The sequence below is a fragment of the Pteropus vampyrus genome, unplaced genomic scaffold (assembly GCF_000151845.1).
Source record: "Pteropus vampyrus isolate Shadow unplaced genomic scaffold, Pvam_2.0 Scaffold70, whole genome shotgun sequence".
NCBI classification, from domain to species: Eukaryota; Metazoa; Chordata; class Mammalia; order Chiroptera; family Pteropodidae; genus Pteropus; species Pteropus vampyrus.
The window spans coordinates 920,180-935,119 of NW_011888851.1; the positions used below are offsets into that span (position 1 = coordinate 920,180).

Below are 14,940 nucleotides of genomic sequence, written 5' to 3' on the forward strand. Positions count from 1 at the left end.
TTAATAATTAAGCATAATACCTGAATAAAGATTTTTCCTAAGAAGACATACAAATGGCCAACAGATACATGCAAATGTGCTCAGCATCACTAATCATTAGGGAAATGCTTATTGAAACCACAATGAGAATGGCTATTATCAAAAAATCAAGAGTTAAGTGGTGCCAAGAATGTGAAGGAAAAAAAAAATACTTATGTACTGTTGGTAGGAATATAAATTGGTACGGCCACTATGAAAAACAATACTAAAGTTTTTCAAAAAATTAATAATAGAATATATGATCCATCAATCCCATTTTGGGGTATAGACCCAAAGGAAATGAAAATGAGATCTCAAAGAGATTTCTTCATTCTCATGTTCATTGATAATATTCATAAGCCAAGATACAGAAACATCTAGGTGTCTAACAGACAAATTGTTGAATGGAAAGATGTGGTATATACATGCAGTAAAATATTATTTGCTACAAGAAAAAAGGAAATCCTGCCATTTGCACTCCTTGGATCTGTGTGTCTCATAAGTTGAAGACAGAATGTGGTGCAAGTGATTGTGGGTCAGTTTTGAGCTTGTACATCAAGAAAGCTTACAAGTGTCTACTTGGAACTTTGTGGCATCTATGAGAATAAGCCCAGGCTAGTCAGCTGGAGGATGACAGACTATGTCATCCTCCATGTAGAGAGGCTCTAGTAATACCAATTGCAAAAGGCAACCCCATCCAATCATTCATCGATCTCTTCTTTCAAGAAGAAAAAGAAGTTCCACTTAAGCCGAGTCCAAATTGCCCAATGGCAATTGATGATTCATTAAATTTTAGAGTAGTTCGTTACATAGAAGATAACTGATAATGCAGCTAACATTAAAAATACACCATTCTCAAAGAAGTTTAGAAATTTGCCAAGATGAATTATAACTGGAAAGTTTACTATAGTTGAACAGGTCATATCACATTGAGCTCAATTACATTTGGATAATTGTGACACTCAAGCCATTGCTAGTTTAATGCAGAGCAAAAAGACTGTAAAAAAAAAATCAGTAAGATTTAGTTGCTCTATGATGTTGAGAGAAAAGTAAAGAAAAAACTGAGGTTTTTAAGCTTGAGATGGGAAGGCTGGTATATTATGGATGCATCTGATAGAAGTTCTAAGAGTTAGACTGAGTGTAGGTGGGTTAAGTTAATTTTGTTTCTGAACCTACAAATGTTTTCTCATGTGTGATACAAAATACTGAATTTGTAACCAAACATTTACATAAGATTTGGGGAATTTAATCTAAGTTACTTTAAGGAAAAATCATAAACACATGAATGCATATATGTGAGAATGTGTGTACATGCATGTATACATATACATTATCTACATATAGATTAGTCCATAAGAAAATAAATAATTTCTTAAATATTATAACAAAATTTCACAAAATGTTTTTCATGGGCCAATTATATGTTCTAATATTTATACTTAGAAATAATTTTTATTGATACAACGCAAATAATTCTATGTACTCTGTACTCACATGTGGATAAGAATAGCTGTTATCTAAGAGATAGCAGCTACATGTTAATATAATAACTACTAAAAGATCATCTGGTTTTCATATGCAGTCTTTAAGTATTTGTTAATCTATCTCAATATTTTCACTATCCATATTTTAGGCATTCACTTTTCTGTTAGGCATTATCCTCTACATATTTCAAATGCTGGAATGATCACATTGGCAAGGTGTCTTCCCACCAAGATGTTTTTTACGGATCATCGAATGGTGAAAGTTTTAGCTATTTGGGCCACCTCCTTGGGCAGAGATTACCCGTGTTTAGCATATACTTTGTAAGTGGACAACTGGATCATAAATCAAGGATTCTTAAAATCTCCTTCTCTAAACATTCTAAGTACCAGCTGTGTCATTATGGGTTATCTGCAAGCTGACACCAAGATGGGAATAAATATACTAGACATTTTTGGTGAAAATGCCTATAAAGAAGAAACTAGGAGGAAATGAGTAGAATGGAGAGCCTTCAGACAATACATAAATATGATACTTATGAAAGGAAAGAGGTTAAGGAAAGATTGTATAGGAAGCGATTCAGCCTACAGATTTTATAAAGTTTTATAAAAGTTCTAAGAATTTCTCAGCCAGAACAATGTAGAGTTCTTATGCAAATCTTTCTCTTTTCAGGAATCCCAACCTGGTAGTAGGGGCCAGTACTACAGAGTCTGCTGGGCTCCATCATTGGCTGGGAGGAGCCCAAAGGGAAATGTAACTGTGGTAGGAACTTGACGGTAATCCACAGAGACCTGTAATTGTCAGCTAGAACCGCCACGATATTTCATACTACAGTTTTTTCTTGAGGTAGTGCACTGAGCAGTGAACTTACCACAACCTTCTCAATTCACTTGGTATAGTCTATTTTTATTTTAAGAATCAGCTCCTGTAACTTCCTGAAAGGTCATCTCTAACACCTTTCACAAACTACATCATCTAGAATAGGAATCTCTCTCCTCTATTCATTCTACATATGATCTTTTCCTAACATTTTATTTTGTTTTAAAATAATCTCTTTACTTATTTGTTTCATATAACTGAACACTTTGAAATAACTTTGAAGTTATTTCCTCTTTCTCTTACATTCCACAGAATCAGGCAAACTGGCACAAAGCGTATTACTGAAGGAAGAAATGTGGATTAAAAAAACCATGGTGCATTTTACTTCCAGTATGTAATCACTTTGAATATGCTTAAACCTGAAGATAGGTGATAATCCTATTGTCATTATTATGGCTGCTTATGTTTGAAAGGAGCCCTGGTCTTGGAGCCAGATGATGAATCTAGATTAGACATTTACTGATAAGATGTAAAGTGGAACTCAAGGCATAAAAATTTCCTCAAATAGAGATTTTAATATGCATTTTAATTCACTGCTGAATATAAATGAGATACTTTTTGTTGTAGATTCTAGACCAAAGTAATACAGAAAACCTTTAGCTGTAACTACTTAGAAATGCTTGAATATATGGTGATAATGTTAAAAAGAAGACAATAGGCTTAAAATGGAGTTGTTTAGGCTAAGACCCATGTCACCAAAACAAGACTTAAATTTTGGTTCTCTCAGAAATGGAACCTTAAACCAGTCAATCAGGAATCAGCAGAATTAGCACTAGTTAGCTAATCTGTCTGATAGACCCTGTCATTCTCTTAAGTAAAGTGACTTTGCTATAACCAACTCACTCTTTTGCCTGGCTTAACCTCCTTGTTCTCATTACTTTCTTCCTATAAAAGTCTTTCATTTTATACAGCTCCTCAGAGCACCCTTCTATCTGCTTGACTGGATGCTGCCCGATTCAAATTGATTTTTGATCAACTCAAGTCTTAAAATTTTTAATATGTCTCAGTTTATCTTTAACCATCTGTGTCAAAGAAAGAAACTAAGAAGACTCCAACTGCCCCCAGGAGCAACGAGCAACCAGATGTAGGTACCTGTTGAGCCTTTCGAGCTGTTTTCTTGCTGCCTCAGAAATTTACCACCTTCTGACCTTAGCTCCGCAGCACTTGCCTTATGGGCTTCTAGACTTTATTCGAGCTTTTCTTTTTCTGGACTGGGTCTGCAAACCAGCTAGAGACAAAATGAGTTCAACTTAAAAACCAGACTTCATCCAGGTTCAAACTAAGTCTGATTTCAAAAGTATATTGCTTCTGGGGTCAGACTGGGTTTGACCTTAGCTGCACTGGGTCCAGTGTGAGGTGTCAGATGAATAAAATTTTTAAGTTTTAAGGTTGAACTAGTAGATTCATTTTACCAAAGATAATCTTGAACTACAATGGCCACAGTGGAGAACTTTTAACCTGGATAAGCTTATCCATTTATGAGGTGCCCTAAAGAAAAAGAAAAAAGGTCTCAGTCAAATTATCTCAGTACTTATGATAAAGTACAGGGAAAATTATTTTTTCTCTTCTAAAATTTCTGGTGACTAGGTGGAGACTCACTGGGCCCACTCCAGAGCCTGCAGACTGGATCCTGGGAAAACTGGCAGAGGTCGGCAAAGTGTGAGAATTGTCAAAGTCAGTTGTCTCAGGCTTCTCTCAGTTGTGCCTTGTCTAGAGAGGAATGTAAACTTTTACACTGTCCCTTCTTTTCAGATTGGGAGACAAAAAACTTTTGTAAGAATTAAGTCTTTAAACCGTGCCCCGTGAATTTGCTTTTGGGTACCCATTGGTCATTTATCCTTTCTCTCTCAGGGCAGGTATTACCTTCTTGTTTGTCTCATTTTGTGTTCTGAGAACTTTACTTGGCCTTCTGCCTGGCTGGGGCATGCAAATTCTTGTGTGTGAAGTCAGTTCAACAGTCAGGTTGAGGCCCCAAAAGTATGACCAAACAGAAATGTGGGTTGTATTCCATTTGCAGCTAGGGTTCTACTGACTGTCGCTAGCTCTCAGGGAAATTCTCTTAGTGTTTCTTTCTTTTTTTTCTTTTTTCAATTATATTTGGGAGAGGCTGTGGATTTCGGGAGGGTAGTGTCTTTTGTACCCTCTTTGGGGATGCTTTCTGTTTCCATGAGGTTGTTCGATACTACCAGGAATAATTACTGTTTGTCCCAATCAAAACATGACAAGTTATTCAACAGATATTCTTAAAATTTTAATATGTCTCAAATTATCTTTTAACAACAGATAGATGAGAGAGAAATAGGGGAAGAGAGAGGTGCAGAGGGAGAAAGAACAAGAGAGAAAAGGAAAGGGAGAGGAAGAAAGGGGAAGGGGGAGAAATTGGGGAGTGAGAGGGGGCTAGAGAGAGAAAGAAATAAGGAGAGAGATTATATATGTACATATATATACTCTTCATAAAGAAATATAAATCTGAGATTACTTAATGGAATTAAAGTAGAAGGTATAATAAATATATTGCCATTAGACAATGGGATAGTGGCAGTTTGTGGCATGTAGCTTTAGTTATAAAACAAATTATCTTATCACCTTTAATTTAGCACTTTAGGAGACAAACTGGCTTTTGCTTTGGAATATTATGAGGACATAATGATTACAAGAACAATTTTGATAGCCCAGTCTTATCGTACCAGAGAATGTACAGAAAGAAAATAACAGACTCAAGATTTGAAATACACAATCAAAGACTAGAGAATTTCTTTACTAACTAGGTATGATATCTTATCTATTGTAACCTCAGGACCAATGATCTGAAAACCAGACACAAGTTCGATTTTGTGGTTTGCAAAATTACAACATATGTTTAATTAAAAAATTCTTAATCTCTTATTTAAAAAAATCAGAACCTTTTCTAGAGAAAGTAGGAGACTGAAAATTGGAATGAGAGGATTTGAGAAGATTATAATGATTTTAAATATCTTGAACTTTCAAAGAACACTGAGTTGCCTTGTTAATAAAAGCAAGCTTTCCTTCTCTATTTGAAGAAGTTAGCTTCTCCATAGTTGAATAATCAACAAAGACTTAACTTGTGACAGACAATTAGTTAACTTAGAGAAGGATGGTAAAACCTGGGGATTACATATGAGAATGTATTCTAAGAGTATTACAGCAGGGAAGAAATATCACAACTTTAGATCAAGATGAATTTATGATAGTGGCTTAGATTAAATGAAGATATAAGGCAATAATATAAAATGATTTGTTCGAACTCTTAGAAAGCTAGAAATTTGAGTGTTTGTCATGTGTGACAGGTTCAGCTATACCCTAATAATGTAAATTTGGGTACTCATAAAACATGTCCTTTATCACTGATGTGTTAAACAATACATCAGTGAGAAGAGCTCCAGCATGTATAGAAAATTCCATAGTGGCTGTATTATGAAAGCTAAGGATTATAGTGCTAAATGCCAGCATTTGAGTTTTCTGGAATTTGGGGAAAGATGATGAGACCCTGGAATTGCAGATTTCAAATAAAACACTTATAAACCAGAGACAAAGTAGACAAATTACAATCATAGACAGCAGAGCAAATAGTGATATTCAATGATATATATTGACACTATTGGCAATGAACTGTCTAGAAAAGTACTGTTTAATCTGTATATTAAAAATAATCTGGTAAAAGATCCAACATAAATTACCACATTGGAAAATCAATGTCCCACACATAATTTCCAGACTCGAGCCAGTTTATACATGCAGACTCCTTCAAATGATAATAAAAACTGCATTCTCTTTAGGAAGGGAACTTCCGCACTGCAACAAAATGTGCTTTAACTATTCCTCCTCAACTTTCTTAAATGATGACTGTGCAGTGGGAGCATCCAAGACAAAACATGAATATCTGGTCATAGCTTATATGCATTTATAATATTTCCTGGGTACACTAAACACTATGGTGATCTACTATCAGAGAGGAAAATTAAGAAGGTCACATGAGTCATAGAGTTTTGAGCTGAATTCATTTTACAACAGGTCTGGATAGCCTACAAACATACCCTTTGCTTTCCTACAGTTTCTCAATACACAGTTGAAAACAGTCTTACTCAGCACCTGACTGAATAGGCAGCTGGTTCTCAGACATATAGAATAAGGACAACGTTGTTAAAAAGAACCAAGTGGAAACCACTGGATCCACCGCTGCATAGCAAAATAGCAAACTAAAGCAAATATTGCATTTCTGGGTATTGAGAATAATACCACCATGGTATAATTAAAAAATGTTAATCATAAAAATAGATTTAAAACTGTGAGAGAACAAGGGCAGATTACATACAAAGCAAGGACAATTAGATCTCCATGGATTTCCCATTAGCCAAAGCCAAAAAATAATGTAATAATACTTTAAAAGTATTAAATGAAAACAAATGTCTCTCTAGAATTAGATATGCAGCAAAACATTAAAAAATAAAAGTAAAATATGTGTTCTAAGCCAAGAAAAAAAAAGTGAATGTGTTTATTACCAAAATGCTTTAACAATAGACACTTATAAAACAATGGCATTCAGGCAGAAAAAACACAGATCGGAAAAAGAAAAGAATAGATGCAGAAGGGAATGGTAAGCAAATAACTTGATGGAGGCAACTTTACATTTTCTTAAGACTGCAAACTGGGACTATTTCTCTTAGAATGCTAAAAGCTATTATAATGTGAACAACTGATGTGGCATGGGTATATAAATATAAATAAGAGCCATTCCCTCTTATCTAATACGATATGCACCATTAAGGAATTTGTTCTGGTTTCATTCCCCACAGTTTCATCCTCTATACATTTCTCTAGTTACCATTGAATCTAGCAGTTTTCACACCTACCTGCTACCACTGAACGATTCGAGTTTCATGTAACTTTCTTTCCTCAAATGACTACAAAAACACTCTTCTGATTATTACAGGTATAAGTAGCACTTGAAAATTTTACTTTTACTAGTTACCTGTTATGCAACTTTCACCTAACTGATAAAAAAAAAAGTAAGGAAATATAAGGAAAGTACTCAATTGTAACATATTGCATTAAAAGTTAACAAGTTTTTTTAATATTGCAAACAAAAGATAATATATAATTCTGTAAGATGCTTTCACATTAAGCAACTTTATTTACATGTATTTTTTTTTCAAAATTAACATTTTATTAAATCAAGTTAAAAAAATCTTCACTGTATAAAAGTCAACAAGGGTTTTAACAAAACCAAAATATACCTTTTTATACAATATATGTATTTATTAGCAACAAACTACTTCTGAGATTTTTTTTTATATTTTTAGTTATTTATTTTAAAGAAAGCATAAAGTCTATTAGTATAGAATGTCAACTAGTCCATCTTTTATTCTGTGATTTGGGCTTTCTAGTACAAGTTATTTTATGATCCTCATTAATGAATGCTAAGAACAAACCCAGTTTGACTAAAAAAGTAGTGAAACAGAGTCCCTGGTAGAATGTATCTCATACTTCATAGTCATACGTTAACTTTGAGAACAAATGAGCACCATACAAACAGTAGCCGAGTGTGTATACACTCAATTTTTAAGGGGTAATAGCAGCTAACTAGAGCACTTAATATTTGACTGTAACTTAAAAAATTTGATGATATATGAAATTTTAATCAAGTCAGAAAAACACTTTAATACCATATTGCTTATCAATTTTTAAAATCTTAATAGAAATTCTGTATATAACTTGACAAACTGCATCTGTGTGTATATACATATATAAAAATGTATGTTTATGTACATACACCTTTAGCTTTGACTAAATTTCTCAATTGAGATGAAGCCAAACTTCTCATTTAAATATCTATGTAGTATAACCAATTGAATTAGTTTCCAATAAAAAAGTTTCATCTTAGCTATTCAGAGATACTGGCTATTGAAACTTTTGAGGCCAACAAGCTATAATTCAGCTTAATATAATTTAGTCTTACAAATTAGTCAGCCAAACAAACAAGATTTAAAATTACCAACTGCCCACAAAGGAACTACATTTTTTCTCTTGATATTTCCTTTTAATAGTAAAAATTAAATAAGTAAATAAATAAAATATCTTTACATTGAGTTTTCATTTTTTAAACAGTTAAAAAAAATTAAAGAAATCTCACCAGTCTTCAAAAATACTAAATATTATATAACTACTATGTTCTTATAGTTGAATTTTTCAGCTAGAATCCATTTTTAAAAATTTCCTTTGAATTGCTTCATTTAGCACTTCAAGTCTCCATTCTGAAACTCTGCTAACTGGCTCAGACTTGTCAGGTTTATTATATCAATCACATCTTTCAGAATTTGCTACTGTGTATTACTTTGTGCAGTATCATCAATGGGAGAAAGTATGTTGAATTTCAAAAGCAACATAAAGATAAAATTTAAGAATATGTAATATAAAAATGATGAAGTACAACAGGGATTCTCTTTCACCATTACATTAATAAAATATAATCCTTTTACTGCTTTTAAAGATATTGTCCTAACTTTGATTTTTTTAACTTATCAAGAGGATGAAATTTTTACATGGCCCACTTTTACTTTTCATCTAAAAACTAAAACAATAGACTGAACTACTTTTATTTCTACACACATCAAGTTATCAAAACAGTGACTTTATGTAGTTTTCTCCTTAAAGATGACACTTGCAGGTGCAAGCATGCAGAGATGGCTACAGCCTACGGATGTTTACTTGAAAAGATTCTTCAACAGCAGTTTGTTTGATACTGGGTTTTCTCATCTAGCTGATGGTTCACAAATTCCCGATAACCAAACCAATATCTTTGATTTATATTATTAACAAATTTCTAATAATCTGGCTACAATCTCCCCAAGGAAGAGACACACAAATAGGACAGGTCACAGGAACTATTGAAAATAGGTAATTACTGTTACAGTGATCCAGTAAATGCTGTCTGGTTAAATTTGATTCTTGACACAAAGGACACTTAAAGGTAGAATGCATTCTATGCAAGAAGAACTTGCATTTTCCTGATAATTTTCTATTATCAGTTGTGGACAGTCCACTACCGTTATGGTTTCCTACTGAATCTTGAGAGATCTGAAAGTTTGGAATGATAGTGGAAACACCATATTCATCTTGGTCTTTCTTACAAGATTTGTAACGGTGTCACATGCCATAGAATTTCATCTGTTTTGCACAGCATCTGCAATTCCCAGAAAACATCCTCATGATGTTTTCAAGGTCTAAGGCCCATGCAAGACATGCCTTCTCTCTTCTAGTCACATTTCCACAACAGAGACGACAATGTATTATGCTTTCTCTCATTGCGGTCAGGAAGCATTTTCCACAGAAAACATGCTGACACTCCAGAGTCTACAGGGGCATTTTGAGCATCTCCTGACAGGGCAGTAGTAGAAATCATCTGTGTAGGAAGTGGCCTTGGGAGAAGCCATGGCAGGTTGGGGAATCAAGACAGCAGGCATCCACAGCATGCATTTTAAATTAACCTTATTTATTTATGTTCTCCTATGTCTTATTCTCTTTGTAGGCTATTCATTTTTCATCATCCTTTCTAATTTTATTTGCCAAAATTTTCTATTTAAAAAAATCACAACTCAGTATTATTTAGGCTAGAATTGGTATTCAGAAGAGGGAAAATACGCACATAGATCCTAGAGCAAGATGGAGTATAGCAACATTGGATGAAATACCATCTGATTGACAACATACTTAGGGTTAAGAAAAATGACAAAATAGAGATGACAAAAGGAGATCTGACTTGGGACTTATATTTGATAGCATGTCCAGTCTGTTATTACAAAGATTACAAATAAGCAGTAAAAATTTATCATGATCCAAGAAAAATTTAAAAAGAAGAAACTGTAAACTTCATTATTGGAAGGTCAATGTTATTGTCCTTTTAACAAGAAATAGTGAATTTATAAACTGAAGGAGACCTTATTACATAAAGTTTTGGTTGGATACACAAACGATGAGTTTTCAGTAATTTGATACTGTAGTTGTATAATTATAGTAACATCTTGAGTCAATTGCTTTGGAAGATGGATTATTATGTATCTAATTGAGTTGAATACTTTGGAAAAATTCCACTAATTTGATTTGCTGAACACTAAAAGTTGTGTAACTTGAGATTAAAAAGGCATGATTATTCCAGTTATTATAGTTTGTTCCAAGATATATACAACTTCATTTACTGGACAGTCAAATGCCCACCAGTAAAATACTAAAAGGTCAAAGATACAATCTGAGTAATTACTTTCACTTGCATAAGTGCTAGTGAGAATCTGAAAGTAACTACCATAACATAGTTGTAAAACAGAAATGAAGCATTGTCAGATATTTTACACAGTAAGGTCTTATACTACCTGATAAGTTATTAAGGAAACCTCATAAACTTCTAACATGAAAGATATATTGAGTAGTCCATCTTTCATACAGAGTAATAGAGACTGAAATATCAGCACTCATCCTGATCCCTGATCTCTGGACAGGTTATTAATTAGATTATACAGATATTTTCCCCACATGCTTCACAGTGCCAATCTTTAAATAGCATATGAAATTATATAAATTTTTTAAAAATTATACCCTAGAAAAGGCAGCTCTTTCTGTAATGCAAATTTCATAGATTTAATCTTCAAAGTTTTAATCAAATCTGTGGAATGTCTTTAAACGGCCTTCTTTACCTGTCAAATTCTAGTCCCTCTTTATTATTCTTGGAGAGTAAGTCACAATTCTTGTGGTTCTTGTCTCTTTTCAAATTTCAAAAGAAAATTAAAGCCTTTTTGTATCACTTGATGAATATACAATGTAGGCTAGATTAACTAATAAATATTAATGCCATTAAAAAAAAAACAAACAGAGCAACAGGAGTAAAACATTCATTTAGACCGTGCACTATTTAAAGTGATTTTTAATATGTGTTTTAATATACTGCAAAAAACCATTCACCTGTGAAATGTATTAAGTTATTTTCACATGAAATCATAGGCATTTTTCCAAATGCTCTGACATATTATTCTGTAAGGACTTGGCTTCCCTAACTATAGTATGAGCTATAGAATTAGCATAGTTTATCCAAGTTTACATTTCAAATGCGTGCAACTCTGAATATTATGAATTCCAATATTCTCTATGGTCAGTGAGAAATATTAATAAAAAACATAAGATCAGTGCAATTAATATATCATTACTTTTTGGCAGTTTTATCCACATTACTACATTACTTCCAATATTATATAATAAAGATGCACTTTTTTCTTTCAGTCAAGACAAATGCTATCTGGTTTTGTCAAGCTAGATATATTTTATTTCATGCACCTTTATTTTTCTTTAGATAGATAAATCCATTCATTCATACAAACAATATTTACTTTATAGGCAATGACAAAATAGATGCTGTTCCTTATTTTATGGTGCTTATATTTGGATGAGAATGAGAAACAATAAAAAATAAACAAGGTACATAATAATTACATATCATGAGAGATTCTTTGAAAAAAATAGGTAAGTGGGTAGAGAAATTCAAGTGTGCAATAGGTATCTCATCAAGCAAGGAAGGTATCTCTGTTAATATTTGAACAGAAAATTTAAAAAGGAAATGAGTGGACCACACATAGACTATTGCCAGCAGAGGAAGTAAAAGCAATTGCTGCAAAATGGAAAAAACACTTAGAATGATCAAAGAAGAGCAAGTCAGTATGGCAAGAAAGTAAATGAAAGAAGAGAAGGAGATTAGATACAGGAATAAAAAAGAGACAGATTTTCTATGATGTTATAGTCCATGGTAAGGAAATTGAATGTTATTCTGAATAAGATAAGGAAAAACTGGAAGTTTCTGAACAACAAAAAAAGTTATTATCTGACATAGTTTAATGCATATGCTATATTTACTATGCTATATTTTCATCATGGGGATGAAAATATAGCATAGTAAATATAGTCAATTATACTGTAATAACGATGTATGGTATCAGGTGGGTACTAGATATTTCAAGGTAATTTCTTTGTTAGTTGTATAAATGTCTAGTCGCTATGTTGTACAATTGAAACTAATATAATTTTGTATGTCAAGTGTAATTTAAAAATAAATTATTAAAAAATATATATTTAGGCTCTTATACTCTTTTTTGGGGGTCTAGTTCTATATAAATGGATATTTTCAAATAAGATAGAATATTTAAATTTATACACATGTGTTCTTACCAAAAAATCTTGTAGAATATAAGAATGGGTGTTTATAATATTAGCCTGAAAGCATTCTTTTAAAGTATTATTTGATCTTGCCTTGTACCAAGTAATGGGTGACAGTATTTATAGCCTAAGTAATTATTCATCTTATGTGGCCCATCCTAGGGGTAATGAGGCATAGTTATTGTCTATGGCCTTAGAGTACAAAGCTTCCTATATAACTTCACACTTCATCAAAGATATGCGAAAGGCAAATCCAGCCCCTCTTCTGCAAAAACAATCCATCAGTTGCCTTTGCTTAGAAGCAGCTTTCACAATTTCTCTCATTGATTTTTTACAAAATTGAGAATACTCTGTGAATGTTGATTTTCACTGTAAATTGTGAGACTTTATCCAAAAATATTTAGGCAGAGGGCCCAAGATCCAATCCCTATGCTGGAGGTAGACTCTAAAATGAGCAAAGCGACAGTTCTAAACTTGTTTTAAGTAGATATTATGTATTCTTGACCAGTATGTTTATAGATTAATAGCAGAGCAATTTTAATTTCTTGTTCCTTGACCCTTACTAATATGCTTTTGAAATAATTCAGAAAACCTTCTTTGGTAAGGAACTTGGGAAGCTATGCTGCAGCTGTCAGATGACCAATTGCATGGAAAATTGAAATAGATGGGAAAAGGTTTCCACTGAATGATTTTGCACCAGAGTGTGGTAATCACTTTGGCAATGTTTGGCTAATGCCCTTCTTTTCTCCATTACCTTCCATCAACTTCCACCATGCTTCACTTCTTTTCCAGGACTCAGGGTGGCTCTCATTCTTCCCTATACCAATTTCATTTGGTACCAGCCCATTTCACACCATTCCAACACTTTGTTCTCATCAGTACATGATATCTTTTCAAGTATCTTATATTATAAGTGAGCTATACGACTATTTCATTTCCTCATTCACATATTTAAAGCCTCCTTGAAATTCATATATAAGGAAATAGTATATTAAAAGAAGACATCTTAAAATGAATTGAAAATTTAAAATGCTTGTTAAAATTACAGACCAAATCAGATGTATAAATCAAAGAAAAATTTTCACTGTTTCTACTTAAACTTAACACTTCAAAATATGATTATAGGAGAGAATAGATGGCAGCTTACTGATCATTTAAACCTGAGTTCAGACTACTCACTTTATCTCTATAGTCAAAAAGAGATCTGATAGGGTATTTCAATCATCGGCCCAAATCTTGCAATAAAAAATACTTTCTACTGCTAAAAGAGAGGCTGGACAATTGTGTTAAATTTATGTTACTGACCAATAAATCTCATTTACTACATTGAATAATTGGTCAAACATCTGATGATTACCTAAATGTGTCAGAGGTATAGGTTTAGTATGAGAATACAAAAATGAACAAAACATAATCCTCATCCTTTTATATCTTACAATCTATAGTTGGATTAAATTATATTAGAAATATACCATATCCGCATTTACTTGTATTATCTGATTGTTAAATGTAATACTTTCTTGTTTCATTCATTAGATAATAAACTTCAAAAGTAGTTCTTTTAAATTATGTGAATGTGATTATTACTAGTATATTTCCACCTTTTCCACCTGTCAGAATAACATATAAGGGCAAAGAGTCTGCAGGAGACTTAATTGGGAAACATAGTGCCAATGAAAATAGTAGGAGTAGGTAATATGATTTTCTAAATTCTCCAGAAATTAAAATATATTTCCCCAATTTTACCTAGCTTAGGCTTTTCTTCATGTATCACTAATTTCTCAATACCTCATCAAAGGACTCTATTCTCTACTTCAGCCTCCTCATAGCCATAGTCTGCCAATATTTCTGATGGTTCAGGATCCCAGTGGCAGACACTGCCATAACAAACTAAACCCAGAGTTAGCAGAGAGAAGGAAATAATAAAATATAGAGCAGAAATAAATTAAATATAGACTAGAAAGATAATAGAAAAAAATTAATAAAACTAAGAGGTTTTTTTTTTTTTTTTAATGCTTACAGTACCTGGTCTTCCTAGGTGGTCTCCCATCCAAGTACTAACCAGGCTCAACCCTGCTTAACTTCTCAGATCAGACAAGATCGAGAACATTCAGGGTGGCATGGCCATAGATGAGAGTTGTTTTTTTGAAAATGTAAACAAAATTGACAAACTTTTAGCTAGGCTAACCAAGAAATAAAAGAGGATTCAAATAAACAAAGTTAAAAATGAAAGGGGAGATATTACAACTGACACCAGAGAAATGCAAAGGATTATGAGAGGCTACTATGAACAATTATGTGAAAACAAATTGGATAACCTAGAAGAAATAGATAAATTCCTATAAACAT

At 32.8% G+C, this 14,940-nt stretch overlaps 2 pseudogenes; both read right to left on the bottom strand.

The window, feature by feature from the left end:
- Nucleotides 1-9,084: 9,084 nt before the first annotated feature.
- Nucleotides 9,085-9,830, bottom strand: LOC105293263 (annotated as a pseudogene).
- Nucleotides 9,831-14,604: 4,774 nt separating this feature from the next.
- Nucleotides 14,605-14,723, bottom strand: LOC111740969 (annotated as a pseudogene).
- Nucleotides 14,724-14,940: the final 217 nt, after the last annotated feature.